The sequence below is a fragment of the Somniosus microcephalus genome, unplaced genomic scaffold (assembly GCF_052327205.1).
Source record: "Somniosus microcephalus isolate GS21.2 unplaced genomic scaffold, FLI_Smic_1.0 unresolved_chr6, whole genome shotgun sequence".
NCBI classification, from domain to species: Eukaryota; Metazoa; Chordata; class Chondrichthyes; order Squaliformes; family Somniosidae; genus Somniosus; species Somniosus microcephalus.
The window spans coordinates 35,274,712-35,291,994 of NW_028225184.1; the positions used below are offsets into that span (position 1 = coordinate 35,274,712).

A 17,283-nucleotide genomic window follows, 5' to 3' on the forward strand; every position below is an offset into this window, starting at 1 on the left:
GAAAAGTGTGCAACAACGCGAGAGCAGAATTTGCAGACTGAAACCATTCCTCACATTGCATATGTCCTGTTTCTGTAAACCTGACAGATTAAAATCCATTTGTTTTGCTCTTAGTCATAGAGACATAGAGTCATAGAGGTATATAGCACAGAAAGAGGCCCTTCGGCCTATCGCATCCGTGCCGGCATTCAAGCCCTGTCTAATTTAATTCCATTTTCCACCACTTGGCCCGTAGCCTTGTATGCTATGGCATTTCAAGTGCTCATCCAAATGCTTCTTGAATGTTGTGAGGGTTCCTGCCACTGCCACCCGTTCAGGCAGTGAGTTCCAGATTCCAACCACCCTCAGGGTGAAATAGTTCTTCCTCAAATCCCCTCTAAACCTCCTGCCCCTTACCTTGAATCTATACCCCCTTGTTATTGACCCCTCTACTAAGGGAATATCTTCCTTTCTATCTACCCTATCTATGCCCCTCATAATTTTCTGCACCTCAATCAGGTCCCCCCTCAGCCTTATCTCTCTTCCAAGGAAAACAACCCCAGCCTGTCCAGTCTTTCTTCATAGCTGAAGCGCTCCAGCCCAGGTAACATCCAGGTGAATCTCCTCTGCACCCTCTCAAAGCAATCACATCCTTCCTATAGTGTGGCGACCAGTACTCCACACAGTATTCCAGCTGTGGCCTAACCAGCGTTTTGCAATGCTCCATCATAACCTCCCTGCTCTTATAGTCTATGCCTCGGCTAATGAAGGCAAGTATCCCATATGCATTTTTCACCACCTTATTCACCTGTTCTGCTGCCTTCAGGGATCTATGTACATGCACACCAAGCTCGCTATAATCCTCTGTCTTTCCTATGGTCTTACCATTCATTGTGTATTCCCTTGCCTTGTTGGTTCCTCCAAAATGCATCACATCACACTTTTCAGGGTTAAATTCCATTTGCCACTGTTCCGCCCATCTGACCAACCCATCTATATCGTCCTGCAGGCTGAAGCTACCCTCCTCGCTATTTACCACCCCACCAATTTTCCTGTCATCTGCGAACTTACTGATCATACCTTTTACATTCTCATCCAAATAATTAATGTAGACCACAAACAGCAAGGGACGCAGCACCGATCCTTGCGGTACCCCACTGGACACAGGCTTCCAGTCACAAATGTAAGACGTCACACAACACCAGTTTATAGTCCAACAGTTTTATTTGAAATCACAAGCTTTCGGAGCGCTGCTCCTTCGTCAGGTGAAGTGGAGAGATGCATAAAGACACAGCATATAAAGTCAGAGAATAATGCCAGATGATTACAGGTAATCTTTCTAACTGCCATTTATCACACCTCGGCAGAGAGACAGTCACAGCAATCAAAGGTGTGAATGGTGTGTAAACATGTTAGTCAGGAAAACATTACATCAAAGAATAATGAGGCAGGGTCACAAGGGGTCAAATGTTGCAGATGCTGGGGTCTGTATGAAAAACAAAAAACAGGCAAAAAAACAATTATTTTGCTGGAAATCACAGCAGATCCGGCCGCATCTGTGTAGAGAGAAAAAGCAAACGACGACTCGAGTCTGGGTGATCCTACATCAAGTGGGGTTACATGTAACGTGACATGAACCCAAGATCCCGGTTGAGGCCAAACTCATGAGTGCGGAACTTGGCTATTAGTTTCTACTCTATGATTTTGCGTTGTCGTGTATCTCAAAGGCCGCCTTGGTGAATGCTTACCCGAAGATCGGAGGCTGAATGTCGTTGACTGCTGAAGTGTTCCCTGACTGCCTGGCGATTATTGCACAGTGTCCGGTCATCTGTTGTCGCAGTGTCTGCATGGTTTCGCTGATGTACCATGCTCCGGGGCATCCTTTCCTGCAACGTATGAGGTAGACAACGTTGGCCGAGTCACATGAGTATGTACTATGTACCTGGTGGGTGGTGTCCTCACGTGTGATGATGGTATCTGTGTTGATGATCAGGCATGTCTTGCAGAGGTTGCCGTGGCAGGGTTGTGTGGTGTCGTGGTCACTGTTCTCCTGAAAGCTGGGTAATTTGCTGCAAACGATGCTCTGTTTCAGGTTAGGCCGCTGTTTCAAGGCGAGTAGTGGAGGCGTGGGGATGGCCTTAGCGAGCTGTTCGTCGTCATCGATGACATGTTGAAGGCTGCGAAGAACATGGCGTAGTTTCTCCGCTTTGGGGATGTACTGGACGATGAAGGGTTCTCTGTTGGTTGTGTCCTGTGATTGTCTTCTGAGGAGGTCTATGCGATTTTATGCTGTGGCCCGTCGGAACTGTCATTCGACGAGTCGAGCATCATATCCCATTCGTACGAGGGCGTCTTTCAGCGTCTGTAGGTGTCCATCGCTTTCCTCCTCGTCTGAGCAGATCCTGTGTATTTGCAGGGCTTGTCCATAGGGGATGGCTTCTTTAACGTGGTTAGGGTGGAAGCTGGAGAAGTGGAGCATCCTGAGGTTGTCCGTGGGTTTGCGGTAGAGTGAAGTGCTGAGGTGTCCATCTTTGCTGGACATTCGTGTGTCCAAGAATGAAACCGATTCTGAGGAGTAGTCCATGGTGAGTTTGTTGGTGGGATAAAACTTGTTGATGTTATCGTGGAGTCTTTTCAGTGATTCATCGCCGTGGGTCAATAGGAAGAAAATGTCGTCGATGTATCTGGTGTATAGCGTTGGTTGGAGGTCCTGTGCAGCGAAGAAGTCTTGCTCGAACTCGTGCATGAAGATGTTGCCGTATTTGGGTGCGAATCTGCTCCCCATGGCTGTTCCGTGTGTTTGGGTAAAGAACTGGTTGTCGAAGGTGAAGACATAGTGGTCAAGGATGAAGCAGATGAGTGGTATCCACATCCAGTCACAAAAACAACCTTCGACCATCACCCTCTGCCTTCTGCCACTAAGCCAGTTTAGGATCCAATGTGCCAAGGCATCCTGGATCCCATGGGCTCTTACCTTCTGGACCAGTCTCCTTTGCGGGACTTTATCGAAAGCCTTACTGAAATCCATGTATACCACATCCACTGCACTACCCTCATCCACACACCTCGTCTCGTTCTGCAGTTCTCGTTTGCGGTCAGTAGATGTCAGCAATCTCCGGTACAGTGAAGTTTGCAGATCAGAGAGGTACACAACAGGCAATAACTCTTCACGTTATATTAAACGGATGGGATTTACAAATACTAGGAGTTGAGATGAGCTAATATTACATTTTGTTAGACAAAACACGAGTTATAAATTGCTAATTCATGTGAGCGTCGGATTCGTTTTATTTCTGTCATTCTCTGATACTGAGTATTGATGTGGGATTCATTCTGTTCCAGTTAGTTTCTGGTACTGCTTGTGAGTGTGGGATTCATTCTGTATCTGTTAGTCTCTGGTAATGTGTGCGAGTCATTCTGTCTCTCTCAATCTCAGGTACTGTGTGTAAGTGTGTGTTTCATTAAACCTGTCAGTCCCTTTCACTTTAAGTGAGTGTGAAATTCAGTCTATAATTCTCAGAATCTGGAACTGTGCATGAGTTCCGTCAATCATTGCGTATCTATGAGCTCTTGGTTCTGTATGTGAGTGTGGGTTTCTCCCTGTGTCGGTCAGTAGATGGTAATATGTCTGAGTGTGGGATTCATTCTGTACCTTTCAGTCTCTGGTACAGTGTGTTAGTGCGGGCTTCATTCTGTATCGGTCAGTATATGGCAATATTTCTGAGTGTGGGATTCTTTCTGTACCTGTCAGTTTCTGGTACTGTGTGTGAGTGCGGGCTTCATTCTATATCGGTCAGTAAATGGCAATAATTCTGAGTGTGGGATTCATTCTGTACCTGTCAGTCTCTGGTACTGTGTGTGAGTGCGAGATTCGTTCTGTACCTCTCAGGATATGGTATAGTATGTGAGGGTCGGATTCATTCTGTTCCTGTCAGTCTCTGATGCTATGGGAGATTCATTCTGTATCTGCCAGTCAGTAGGGTTTTGAGTGTGTCTGGCATTAATGCTGCGTCAGTCAATATTTGACATTGTAAACGAGTGTGGGATTAATGCTGTATCTAAAATTCTCTGGCATGGTTTGTGAGTGTGGAATTCGTTTTATATTTGTCAGTCTCTAGTACAGCAAGTGAGTGTTGTATTAATTCTGTCTCTCTCAGTCTATGATAATGTGTGGATTAATTCTGTATATCAATTTCTGGCACTGTGTGTGAGTGTGAGATTATTTCCTTATCTCTGCCTCGTGTAGTTTATGTGAGTGTGGATATCCTTCTGTATCCTTCAGTCTCAGGATCTGAATGTGAGTGTGGGATTAATTTTGTTTCAGTCAGTGTCTGGTAATGTATGTGAATGAAATGAGAGTCTCTGGGATTGTATATGAGTGCAAGATTGGTTCTGGTTCTGTCAATCTGTGGTACTGTGTGGCAGTGTGGGATTAATTCTGTATCTCTCAGTCTCTGGTTTCGTATGTGAGGGTGGGATTCATTCTGTACCTGTCAGTCTTTGATGCTATGTGAGACCCATTCTGTATCTGCCAGTCAGTGGGGTTTTGAGTGGGTCTGGGATTAATGCTATGTCAGTCAGTATTTGACACTGTAAACGTGTGTGGGATTAATGCTGTTTCTAAAATTCCCTGGTACGGTTTGTGAGTGTGGAATTCGATTTGTATTTATCAGTCTCTGGTACAGTACGTGAGTGTTGTATTAATTCTGTCTCTCTCAGTCTATGATAACGTATGGATTAATTCTGTATATCAGTTTCTGGCACTGTGTGTGAGATTATTTCCTTATATCTGCCTCGGATAATCTATGTGAGTGTGGATATCCTTCTGTATCGGAATGAGAGTGTGGGATTAATTTTTTGTCGGTCAGCATTTGGTAATGTATGTGAATGAAATGAGAGTCTCTGGGATTATATATGAGTGCAAGATTAGTTCTGGTTCTGTCAATCTGTGGTACTGTGTGTCAGTGTGCGATTCGTTTTCTTCAGGCCCTTACACAGTAAGTGAGTGTGGGATTCATTTTGTAACACTCCGGAACTTTGCATGAGTGTTTAATTCATTCTGTATATGTTAATGCATGTCCACAGATCCTTGAAAGTAGCAGGACAGGAAGCTAATATGGTTAAGAAGGCATACGCGATAGTTGACTTTATTAGCCAAGGCATAGAATATAACAGCAGCAATGTTATGCTTGACCTGTATAAAATCTAGTTAGACCACAGCTACAGTACTGCATGCAACTCTGAGCACCAGATTACAGGAGCGATGTGATTACACTAGAGAGGTTGCAGAGGAGATTTATGAGGATGTTAACTGGGCTGGGGAATTTTAACTATGAGGAAAGTTTGGAATTGTTGGGGTTGTTTTCTTTCGAACGGAGGAGGCTGAGGGGAGACCTTTTTGAGGTGTATGAAATTATCAAGGGCCTAGATAGAATGGATATTTCCCTTAGATGAAGGGTCAATAAACAAGGTGCATATATTTAAATTAATTGGTCGGAGGTTTAGAGGGGATTTGAGAAGGAATCTTTTCACCCAGAGAGAGGAGGGGTTCTGGAACTCACTGCCTGAAAGGGTGCTGGAGGGAGAGACCCTCATGACGTTTCAAAGATACTTGGATGTGCACTTGACGTGCTGTAACCTACAAGACTACGGACCAAGAGCTGGAAAGTGGGATTAGACTGGATAGCTCTTTATGGGCGAGCACAGACAAGACAGTGCGAATCGCCTCCTTCTCTGTTGTAAATGTCAATGATTCTATGTTAATCTCAGGTTCTCAGGTTCATTTTGTGTCTGCCAGACTCTCGTACTTTATGTGACTGAAATTCGTTCTGTTTCTGTCAGCATCTGAGTCTGTGTGTGTTTGGGATTCATTCGTTATCTGTTATTCACTGGTACTGGGTGTGAGTGTGGTATTCATTCTGTCTCTGTCTCTGTCAGTTTCTGGTACTGTGTGTGTTTTGGATTAATATTTTATATGCCAGTCCCTGTTACCCAGTGTAAGTGTGGGATTCGTACTTTATCTGTCAGTCTCTGGTACGGTGTTTGTGCGTGAGATTGATTCTTTATCTAACAGGATCTGGCATTCTGTGTCTGATTGGGATTCGTTCTGTATCTCTAAGTATCTGCTACTCTGGTGTGTGTGTGGGATTCATTCTGTATCTGTCAATCGTTGGTACTGTGTGTGAGTGCGGGATTCATTCTGTGTCTCTCAGTCTCTGGTATTGTTTGTGAATGTGTAATTCAGGCTGCACTAATTGAATTCATAATGTAGCTTGCAGCTGGCATCTCTATGAGATATGTAGACAGGTATGTAAGGTATAGCTCAGTCTTTAACCTGGGTTAAATTATTGAGATCAAATCTGTACCTTTCAATCAGGTACCATTTCCCTGTTCCATCTGATATTTAATGTGTAGCAAAGGTTGAACTCTTTTGAGGTTGACACAATGACTTTCAGTCATAGAGTGGCTGTGATTTTTGACTGGCATTCCTGATTGGGAGAGATTTGGTCGATTCGGCTTATATTCGCTAGAGTTTAGAAGAATGAGAGGGGATCTCACTGAAACGTATAAATTCTAACAAAACTAGACAGCCTAGATGCAGGAAGGGTATTCCCAATGGCGGGGAGTCCAGAACCAGGGGTCACAGTCTAAAGAAAAGGGGTAAGCCATTTAGGACAGAGATGAGGAAAAATTACTTCACCCAGAGAGTGATGAACCTGTGGAATTCTCTACCGCAGAAGGCAGCTGAGTCCAATTCATTAAATATATTCAAAGAGGGGTGGGAGGAGTTTTGTGTCGAGCATAAACACCGTCAGGAAGCAGTTAGACCGAATGTACTGATTCTATTTAATAGGATCATAGATTCATAGAAAAATTACGACACAGAAGGAGGCCAATCGGCCCATCATGTCCGTGCCAGTTAAAAAAGAGCTCCCCAGCCTAATCCCACCTTCCAGCACTAGCTTCGTAGCCCTGTAGGTTACGGCTCTTCAAGTGAACATCCACATACATTAGAAATGTGGTGAGACATTCTGCCTCTACCACCCTTTCGGGCAGTGAATTCCTGACCCCCACCAGGCTCTGAGTGATATTTGTTTCCTCATCTCCCCTCTAATTTTCTACCAACTACTTTAAATCTATACCTCTTGGACCTTGAACACTCTGCTAAGGGAAATAGGTCCTTCTTATCTACGCTCACTAGCCCCCTCAAAATTTTACACAGCACAAGTAATTTTCACCTAAGCCTTCTTTGTTCCAAGGAAAGCAACCCCAGCCTATCCAATCCTTCCTCATAGCTAAGGTTTTCCATTCCTGGCACCATCCTCGTAAATCTCCTCTGCATCCTCTCCAGGGCAATTACTTCCTTGCGGCATTTCCTGTGTCCCTGATGACCATGTATGCGGGAAGGGGAGTCTATCCAGCTGCAACTACTGAAAGACCGCATTGCAGCACTGGAGCTGTGAATGGATACATACTGGAGCATTTCTGATGCTGAGGACATCGTGGATAGCACGATTAGGGATTTGGGCACACCGCAGGTAAAGGTTGCACAGGCAGGAAGGGAATGGCTGACCACCAGGCAGAGCAGTAGGCACAGGCATGTAGTGCAGGGGTCCCCTGTGGCCATCACCCTCTCAAACAGATATACCATTTTGGATATTGTTGAGGGAAATGGCTTATCGGGGGAAGGCAGCAGCAGCCAACTTCCTGGCACCATGGGTGTTTCTGCTGCACAGGACGGGAGGAAAAAGACTGGGAGAGCTATAGTGATAGGGGATTCTATCGCAAGGGGAATAGATAGGCGTTTCTGCGGCCTCAAACGAGACTCCAGGATGGTATGTTGCCTCCCTGGTGCAAGGATGAAGGATGTCTCTTGCTGCTGCCGGGCATTCTGGAGGGGGAGGGTGAACAACCAGTTGTCGTGGTGCATATAAGTACCAACGATATAGGTAAAAAGCGGGATGAGGTACTACAAGCTGAATATAGGGAGTTAGGAGGTAAATTAAAAAATAGGACCTCAAAGTTAGTAATCCCAGGATTGCTACCAGTGCCACGTGCTAGTCAGAGTAGAAATAGAATGGTATTTCAGATGAATATGAGGCTGGAGGAATGGTGCAAGGGGAAGGGATTCAAATTACTGTGACATTGGAACCTGTTCTGGGGGAGGTGGCACCAGTACGAACTGGGCGGGACTGGGACCAATGTCCTAGGGGGACTGTTTGCTAGTGTTGTTGTGGAGGGTTTACACTAAAATGGCAGGGGTTGGGGACCTCTGCATGGAGAAAGAGGAAAGGGAAGCAAGGGTAGAAACAAAAGACAGGAAGGAGAAAAGCAAAAGTGGAAGTCAGATAAATCAAGGGTGTAAATGATACAGTGCTACAGTAAATCATAATTCTAAAAGGATTAAGAGTGCTAAGAAAACATGCCTGAAGGCTTTGTCTATTAATGCGAGGAGCATTCGTAATAAGGTGGATGAATTAGCTGCGCAAATAGATGTAAACAGATATGATGTAATAGGAATTAAGGAGACATGGCTCCAGGGTGACCAAGGCTGGGAATTCAACATCCAGCGGTATTCAATATTCAGGAAGGACGGGCAAAGAGGAAGAGGAGGTGGTGTAGCATTGCTGGTTAAAGAGCAGAATAACACAATAGAAAGCAAGGATATTAGCTAGGATGATGTGGAGGCTGTATGGGTAGAGCTGAGAAATACCAAGGTGTGGAAAACGTTAGTGGGAGTTGTACACAGACGCCCAAACAGTAATGCTGAGGTTCGGGATAGCATTAAACAGGAAATTAGAGACAGGTGCAGGAGGACACAGCAGTTATCATGGGTGACTTTTATCTACATACAGATTGGGCTAACCAAATTAGTAACAAAACATTGGATGAGGAATTTCTAGAGTGTATACAGGAAAGTTCCCTGGACCAATATTTCGAGAAACCAATTAGAGATCACGCCATCTTAGACTGGGTATTATGGAGTCAGAAAGGATTAATTAGCATTGTTGTTGTGCGAGGTCCCTTGGTGAGGGCGATCAGAATATGCTAGAATTCTTCATTAAGATGGAGAGTGAAGTAGTTGAGTCAGAGACTAGGGTCCTGAATTTAAATAAAGGAAACTATGAAGGTATGAGTCGCGAGTTGGCTTGGATGAATTGGGGAATGTTACTTAAATGGTTGACAGCGGATAGGCAATGGCAAACACTTAAAGATCGCATGGATGAACTACACAATTTGTTCATCCCTGTTTGGCATAAAAATAAAACAAAAAAGTTGACTCAACCGTGGCTAACAAGGAAAATTAAGGATAGCATAAGATCCAAGTAGAGGACGTAGATAAATTGGCCAGAAAAAGCAGCAGAACCGAGGATTGGGAGCAGTTTAGGATTTATCAAAGGAGGAAAAAGGGATTAATTAAGAGAGGGAAATAGAGTATGAGAGTAACCTTGCGCGGGACATAAAAGTTTCTGTAGATATGTGAAGAGAAAAAGACTGGTGAAGTCAAGCGTAGGTCACTTGCAATCAGAATCAGGGGAATTTATAAAGGGGAACATAGAAATGGCAAAGCAATTAAATACATACTTTGGTTCTGTCTTCACAACGGAGGACACAAATAACCTTCCAGAGATTTCGGGGAACATTGTGTCAAATGAGAGGGAGGAATTGAATGAAATAAGTATTTGTAGGGAAATGTTGTTAGGGAAATTGACAGGATTGAACGCCACTAAATCCCCAGGGCCTGATAATCTACATCCTGGGGAACTTAAGAAAGTGGCCCTAGAAATATTAGGTGCATTGCTGGTCATCTTCCAAAATTCTATAAACTCTGAATAGTTCCCATGGATTGGATGTTAGCTAATGTAACCCCACTGTTTAAAAAAAGTGGCAGAGAGAAAACGGAGTACTATAGACTGGTAAGCCTGACATCGGTTTTGGGTAAAATGCTAGAGTCTATTTTAAAAGATGTACTAGCAGAGCACTTGGCAAACAGTGACAGGATCGGACAAAGTCAACATGGATTTACAAAAGGTAAATCATGCTTGACTAATCTACTGGAATTTTTTGAGGATTTAACTGGCAGAATAGATATGGGAGAACGTGTGTATGTGGTGTATTTGGACTTACAAAAGGCATTCGATAAGGTCCCGCATAAGAGAGTGGCATGTAATGTTAAAGCACATGGGATTGGGGGTAAATACTGACTTGGAGAGAGAACTGGTTGGCAGACAGGAAGCAAAGAGCTGGAATAACGTGCCTTTTTCCCAGTGGCAGGCAGTGGCTAGTGGGGTACCGCAGGGATCGGTGCTAGGACTCCAGATATTCACAATATATATTAATGATCTAGACGAGGGAACTAGATGTAATATCTACAGGTTTGCAGACCAGACAAAGCTGGGTGGGGGTGTGTTTTGTGAGGAGGATGCAGAGAAACTCCAGTATGATTTGGACAGGTTGGGTGATTGGGCAGATGCATGGCAGATGCAGTATAATGTGGATAAATGCAGGAAGGATGTTCCCGATGGCGGGGCAGTCCAGGACCAGTGATCACAGTCTAAGGATAAGGGGAAAACAGTTTACGGCTGAGATGAGGAGGAATTTCTTCACCAAGAGATGTGTGAACCTATGGAATTCTCTGCCACGGAAGACGGTGGAGGCCAATTCATTAAATATATTCAAGGAGTTGGATATATTTCTTAATGCTAAAGGGATCAAGGGGTATGGGGAGAAAGCAGGGACAGTGTACTGAATTTGGATGATCAGTCATGATCTCATTAAATGGCAGAACAGACTCGACGGGCCGAATGGCCTACTCCTGCTCCTATCTTCTATCTTTCTATGTTTCTATTACCCTTTGCTTCCTGCCACTGAGCCAATTATGGATCCAATTTGCCACTCTGTCTTGGTTCCCTTGGGATTTTACTTTTTTGACTAGCCTGCAATGTGGGTCCTTGACAAAAGCCTTGCTTACATCCATGTAGATTACATCAAAGGCACTGCCCTCATCGGCCTTCCTTTTCACCTCATGAAATAATTCAATCAAGTAACTCAGACACAACCGTTCCTTCACAAAACCATGCTGACTGTCCTTGCTTACCTACACGTGTACAGCTCAAACTAATTTAATTTGCTCATAAACTTTAACAATATTTAGAACATTATCAGTTCCGCATTTTTCTGTATTAAATAATTTAAAAACAGAACTCTTTTAGTTACATAAATTAAGTTCCAGGAAATAGGACACTGGGGAAATACAGTCTAGTGCTAGTGAATTCGGCAGGGGGGATGTGATGCCTGAGGCACAGATTTTGGTTGAACAGCATGCTGAGGTTGTGTACAGTCAGATTAAAAGTGAGCCAGCAGCCAAGGGAAAGCAGTGAGTCTGAGGCTGATTATGCAGAGTTCCTCCAGGCCCAGAAAATGATGGGATGTGATGGGTCTATGCATTTGTCAATGGGAGGAAATTCTGGCTCATCTGTGATTTAATTTATTCGCAATCTGGGAGCACAGCCATGGCGCAGTGGGGGTGGGGCAGGCTAAACAATAACAACAACCTACATTTATATAGGGCACTTAACGGAGCTAAACGGTGTCATAGACAATCCACTGGAAGTTCACCGTGTCCACACATCATGTCACCGAGTGGCAGTGCACAGATTCGAAAGGGCAGGGACTGAGGGTATATCAACATGAAATTCCAGAGAAGATCATGTGAGTGCTGGAGGATAAGCAATTCTTGGCGGTGCTTTGTATAGTGTGGTGGTTCTACAATCCCAATATCCATCTTCTTCGGAAAACTCAGCCACATTACTATCTTCTCCATACCCGCAATCTCCACGACCATTGCTCCTCCATCTCTTAGCAGCCCTACTCCCATTGTGGCTAATTTTCTACTGTTTATATAAATCATAGACTGGTTTGTCAGTGCCATTTATGTTGTTTGATTTGCTCATTCCTCTGCTGTTGCATCTTAAATGTTATAACCCCAATTAATCCACCCATGAAAAGAACGTATCCATAGCAGAACCCATCAATGCCAATTTTTGGCCTTTCCTATGCTCTCTCACATGTCTCAAAATTATACATTTATTATATATCACAGAACCATAGAATGATACCACACAGAATGTGTTATTTCGGCCCATCATGTCTATGCCTGAAGGACAACTCTACTTTAATTATCCTAATAATAAACCTACTATATATAGACAAATCATTACTTTGTAAATCTATGTCTTTCCACAGTTCTAGTGCCAAGTTACGGTCTGCAGCTAACACCATTACCCTTTTCCCTTTCTTCCATCCAAAAATTTATTCATATCTTGTGTTTGTACCTAAAAATGATATTAATGCATTTTAAATGAGCTGTGAGTTTCTTCATTTGTAATCTGTGCTACTTCAATATTATTTACCTCAATAAAGAATCTAGTAAATAGATCAACTCCTTGCTGCTCGAGTTCACTTGATTAACAGGGAAATACATTGAGGAAGCTCAATGTCTTTTAGAGGTTCCCTGTAATAATGAGCAACGTTTACTATCTAAAGAGATAGATAATCCAGTCAGCTTGTTAATGTAAGTAATGTTGACGTGGCTGACGCCGATCCCTAATTCCCTGAGAATGGGCTGTTGACCCTTGGCCTTGAACCATTGCAGTTCCTGTGCTGATGGTGCTCACACGATCCCGCAAGTTCAGGAGTTCGAGGATGGTGCATCAGTGACGATGTCGGGACGACCATATAAACATCCAGGTCTGGATGGTTGGTGCGTTGGAGATAAACGTGCAGGTATTGGTGCTACAACGACATTGCTGCTCTTGTCATTCTCGGTGAGGTGGTGGCAGAGGTTGGAGCCGCGGCCCAATAACTTTGGTCCAGTTGCTCACCCCTGGAACTAATGTAATATTCGACAATTCCAGCGGTTTAGTTTACTGACATAAGTTGCATAAACCATAACATGATTAGACACGCTTGACCTTAATCTGTTTGTTCAAAGGACTGTAACATATTCCACTCCCACAGCACATTAGCTGCCTCCCTGGAGCTTTCCCTTTTGGTACAAATAACGGCGGCTCTGGGTGAATATTGTCCGTGTCACTATCACAAACGGGAATGCCCACTTGCCATTGCTCCCTGCTCCCAGAAAATGGAACTACCAGCCATCCTGCAGATAGTCTTCAGCTACTATCACATCCTTGCGTTCTTTGGACTTCCTGGTGAGATGTCAAATCAGAGGTGCTTTTTATTGTTTGACTGCCGTGTTGTTCTTTTTGTCTGCCTGATATTGTAATGTGGGTTCTTTTCTCCTCTGGTGCAGTTCATGTTTCCTTTTATTATTCTAATAAGGAGAGTGTCTCCATTTATAATATATACGGTTTTTTATGTCCTTATTGAATCTATATTATGCTCTGAGCTCCGAGGAAATCGTTTTATTCTGAATATATCCCTCCTGATTCAGGACCCCGCACAATTCAAGGTGGTAGCTCCGATTACTGCTCTGTTCAATGGTCGCTAAGCTCAGGCACCATAACACGGCATTAAAGTTTTGAAAGTAGAAAATATACTGAAGCTATAGGGTCCTCAATGCTCACGCGTACCTCATGTGGAATGTGCCCCATGTGTCGATCTGATCTAAGGGAAAGAATAATCTGCCATGCATTCCTGGTTGAGTTGCCGGCAGTCACTTGGGCGAGGTACCAGACAGTGAATGGTACACTTGGAGTTAACTCCTTCAACAGAAGAAAGGAGAAATCTGGACTTCAATTAATAGAATGTGGTTTCCCACAGACACTTCAGCAGGATTGTTGTGCTGATACAAAGTCTCCCAGCTTCACCATCTGATCCAGGACTGGCAATGAGGTATAAATCCGCCATGATCCAATTGAATGGTGGAACAGGCTCGAGGGGCCGCGGGGCATGCTCCTTCCCCTATGTTCCTTAAAATTCCCTCCTAATGAGTTGCCATGGCTTTGTTTGACGCACAGATCAGTTAACTGAAACAATGAATGGTCGCTCACTTCACAAAGTGACTGCCCCTTAAATGGTCGAAATCATGTTTGTTGCTGTTGAAACCCAAGATTCTATCAGAAAAATGATCCATGATAGGCCTCTCCTCCTCACTTGATCCATCCACATGATTTGCCATTTCTGACTCCCAACCCCAGGCTTCTTCCCTCTGCCTTATTAGGTCCCGTCTTCTCTTGAATAGTGAAATATTTCCGATCAGCCTCCACTCCTGACTGACGGAGCATTTAGTCGCCCCCTCCGAGAGCGGTACCTCAGTCTTTGCTGGGCTGAGACTTCCTCTCACACAGAGTGTTGTTGGCCACCAAGAGACAGGCTGCACTCAGTGAGATCAGTCAACGTGCCAAGAATTAAATGCCTCTTTGGTTTGAAGGTTAGTACCAGTTTGGCCAGGGAAGCAGGCTGTTGTGAGCTTTCAATAAGTGAACTTCCAAAAGTGCTTCAAGTTGATAAAGGCAGCACATTGCTCAAGACTTTTATATGTGTATGATTGGAGGAAATTTATCTAAGCTTTGTTAAATTATGCTGTCAGTTCAAATATGAACTTTAGATTCACTTATTTACTGTTCCGAAACCCATGAGTTCTTGTCCAGTCATCTCTTTACAGAGAGAGAGGAATCACGGACAGGCTGGAAGGAAGTGCATTCTCTTATCTACACTGGGGTCTTCACACACACCCTGCTGTGATAAATATCCTGCCTGGCATCGCTCTGTGTCTCTCACTAGTGTGTTTTAAAGCTTCTATATTATATCATTCTGCATAATGTCTATTAGCTATTTCTATTTAATAATCGATACATGCTTACCCTCACACATTCCATGTTCTAATGGCCCCGTGTATGAAATGAACCGACTGACTGCACCTTCAATCTTGTATTAACTGAGTCCTAATCACGTGATTGGCAAACTGTTAGCAACATGCATGTATTATTGAAATTCTCAGAACCATTCATAAATATTAATCTAATTTCTTACTGTTAATGCTATATCGAAATAAAGGCTCAGATGTGCCATTGAATATTTCTCAGCATGTGTCAGTGTTTCATCGTGCTGACTCTATCCCATACTGAACCATTCTCCCCATCCATTCCCATTTTCCCCATCCTGCCCTATTCTCCCCATCCTGTTCATTCTCACCATCCTATCCCATTCTCCCCAACCTGTCCCATTCTCCCCAACCTGTCCCATTCTCCCCATCCTATCCCATTCTCCCCAAACTGTCTCATTCTCCACAAACTTTTCCAATCACGCCACCCTGTCCCATTCTCTCCATCCTGTTCCATTCCCCCCATTCTGCCCCATTCTCTTCATCCTATCCCATTCTCCCAATCCTGCCCCATTCTCCCCAACCTGTCCGAATCTCGCCATCCTGTCCCATTCTCCCCATCCTGTTCCATTCCTCCCATTCTGCCCCATTCTCTTCAGCATATCCCATTCTCCCCATCCTGCCCCATTCTCCCCGCTTTGTCTCATTCTCCTCATCCTGTCCCATTCTCCTCACCTTGTCCAATCTCGCGCTCCTGCCCCTTTCTCCCCATCCTATCCCATTCTTTCAATCCTGTTCCATTCACACCGCTATTTCCCTTTCTCCCCATCATGCCACAACCTGTTCCACTCTGCCCACGCTGTCCATTCTTTCACATCCTGTACCACGTGATGCACAAATATCAACATCTTAAACTGATCCCCATTTGCAATCATTAGCTATTGCTTCACAGATCAAGTATTTCTCCTTCCAGCACGCTGCCCATGTCCTGTTACTAATTGAGTTCTCAATTAATTGCGGCATTTTGTTATCTATCCCATTAAAGTGTAACCTTGCTCCTGATTTTTCCCATTTTTCTCTTTCCTTGACAGCGAATTTACTGACGATCTTCATTCTTTCCCGAGCAAACTGCGGTCTTTCTAAAGGTGTCACTCTCTACCTATTGGGCATGACCACAGCGGATCTGCTGGTTATCGTTTCTAATGTAATGGTCGGTTATATTCTTTTTTACTATTTCCCATTTTCATTCCTGAACTACACTGCCGTGCGTCGCTTGAATGAAGTTATCAACTATGTGTCCATTGACTGCTCTGTCTGGTTCACGGTCGCTTTCACCTTTGATCGATTTGTGGCCATTTGTTGGCAGAAGCTGAAACCTAATTATTGCACTGAGAAAGCGGCGGCGGTGGTTATATGCACCTTGTGCGTTATGTTCTGTTTAAAAAACCTCCCCTTGTACTTTGCCTTTCAGCCAGTCTCTATAATTGATGACACAGAGTGGGGAGCTGGCATCAAACCCAGCTACTACGAGCAACCTGGCTGGCTGGCGTTTGACTGGCTCGACACAATCCTCTGCCCACTGCTGCCGTATATTCTGATTTTATTCTTCAATGCTCTGACCATAAGGCATGTCTTGATGGCCAATGGAATCCGTCGGGCCCTTCGGGGGCAGTGCACGAGTGGCAATGACAGCGATCCAGAGACCCAGAGCCGAAGAAAATCCATCATTTTACTCTTCGCCATTTCTGGTACTTTCATCATGCTGTGGATGCCTTATGTTACGTTTTTCCTGGTTTCCCGGATCACATTGAACCATTACAACCCAAGTGATTACAGAGACCCTTTCCTTATCGCTGAACACACCGGAGATATGTTTCAACTGCTCAGCTCCTGTACAAACACATGTATTTATGCGCTGGCTCAGACTAAATTCAGAAAGGAGTTGCTTAAGGCAGTAAAATATCCATTTACTCTAATTGTTAAGTTGATCAAATAAGAAACAACACTTTCTGCTGTCAGTGTTGAAATGGACTTCCAGAAGGTCGCGTCACTCCTGCACTATTCTCTACATTGGAGCCAGATGAATGATGAGGCGCCACCCCTTGTGAGGGCCATTGGTTCATAGAGTCATAACGGCACAGAAGGAGGCCGTTCGGCCCATCGAGTCCCTGTCGGCTCTCTGTAAAGATATCCAGTCAGTCCCATTCCCTCGCTCTATCCCCGTAGCCCTGCAAGTTTACTCCCTCAGGTGCCAATCCAATCTCCCCTTGAAAAGAGTGAGTTTCTCCGCTTCCACCATTTCTGTGGGCAGAGAGTTCCAGGTCCTCACCACTCGCTGTGTAAATATGTTTTTCCACACATTCCCCCCTGTATCTCATGCACAGGGTCTTAAATCTGTGTAATCTAGCCCTTATACCATCAACTAGTGGGAACAGCCTTTCCCCGTCCAGCCTATCCAAACCCGTCATAATCTAGAACACCTCTATGAAATCAACCTACAACGTCCTTTGATATAA

At 44.3% G+C, this 17,283-nt stretch overlaps 1 pseudogene; it reads right to left on the reverse strand.

Annotated features, from left to right (window-relative positions):
• Positions 1 to 1,595: 1,595 nt before the first annotated feature.
• LOC147087194 (uncharacterized) lies at positions 1,596 to 2,764 on the reverse strand (annotated as a pseudogene).
• Positions 2,765 to 17,283: the final 14,519 nt, after the last annotated feature.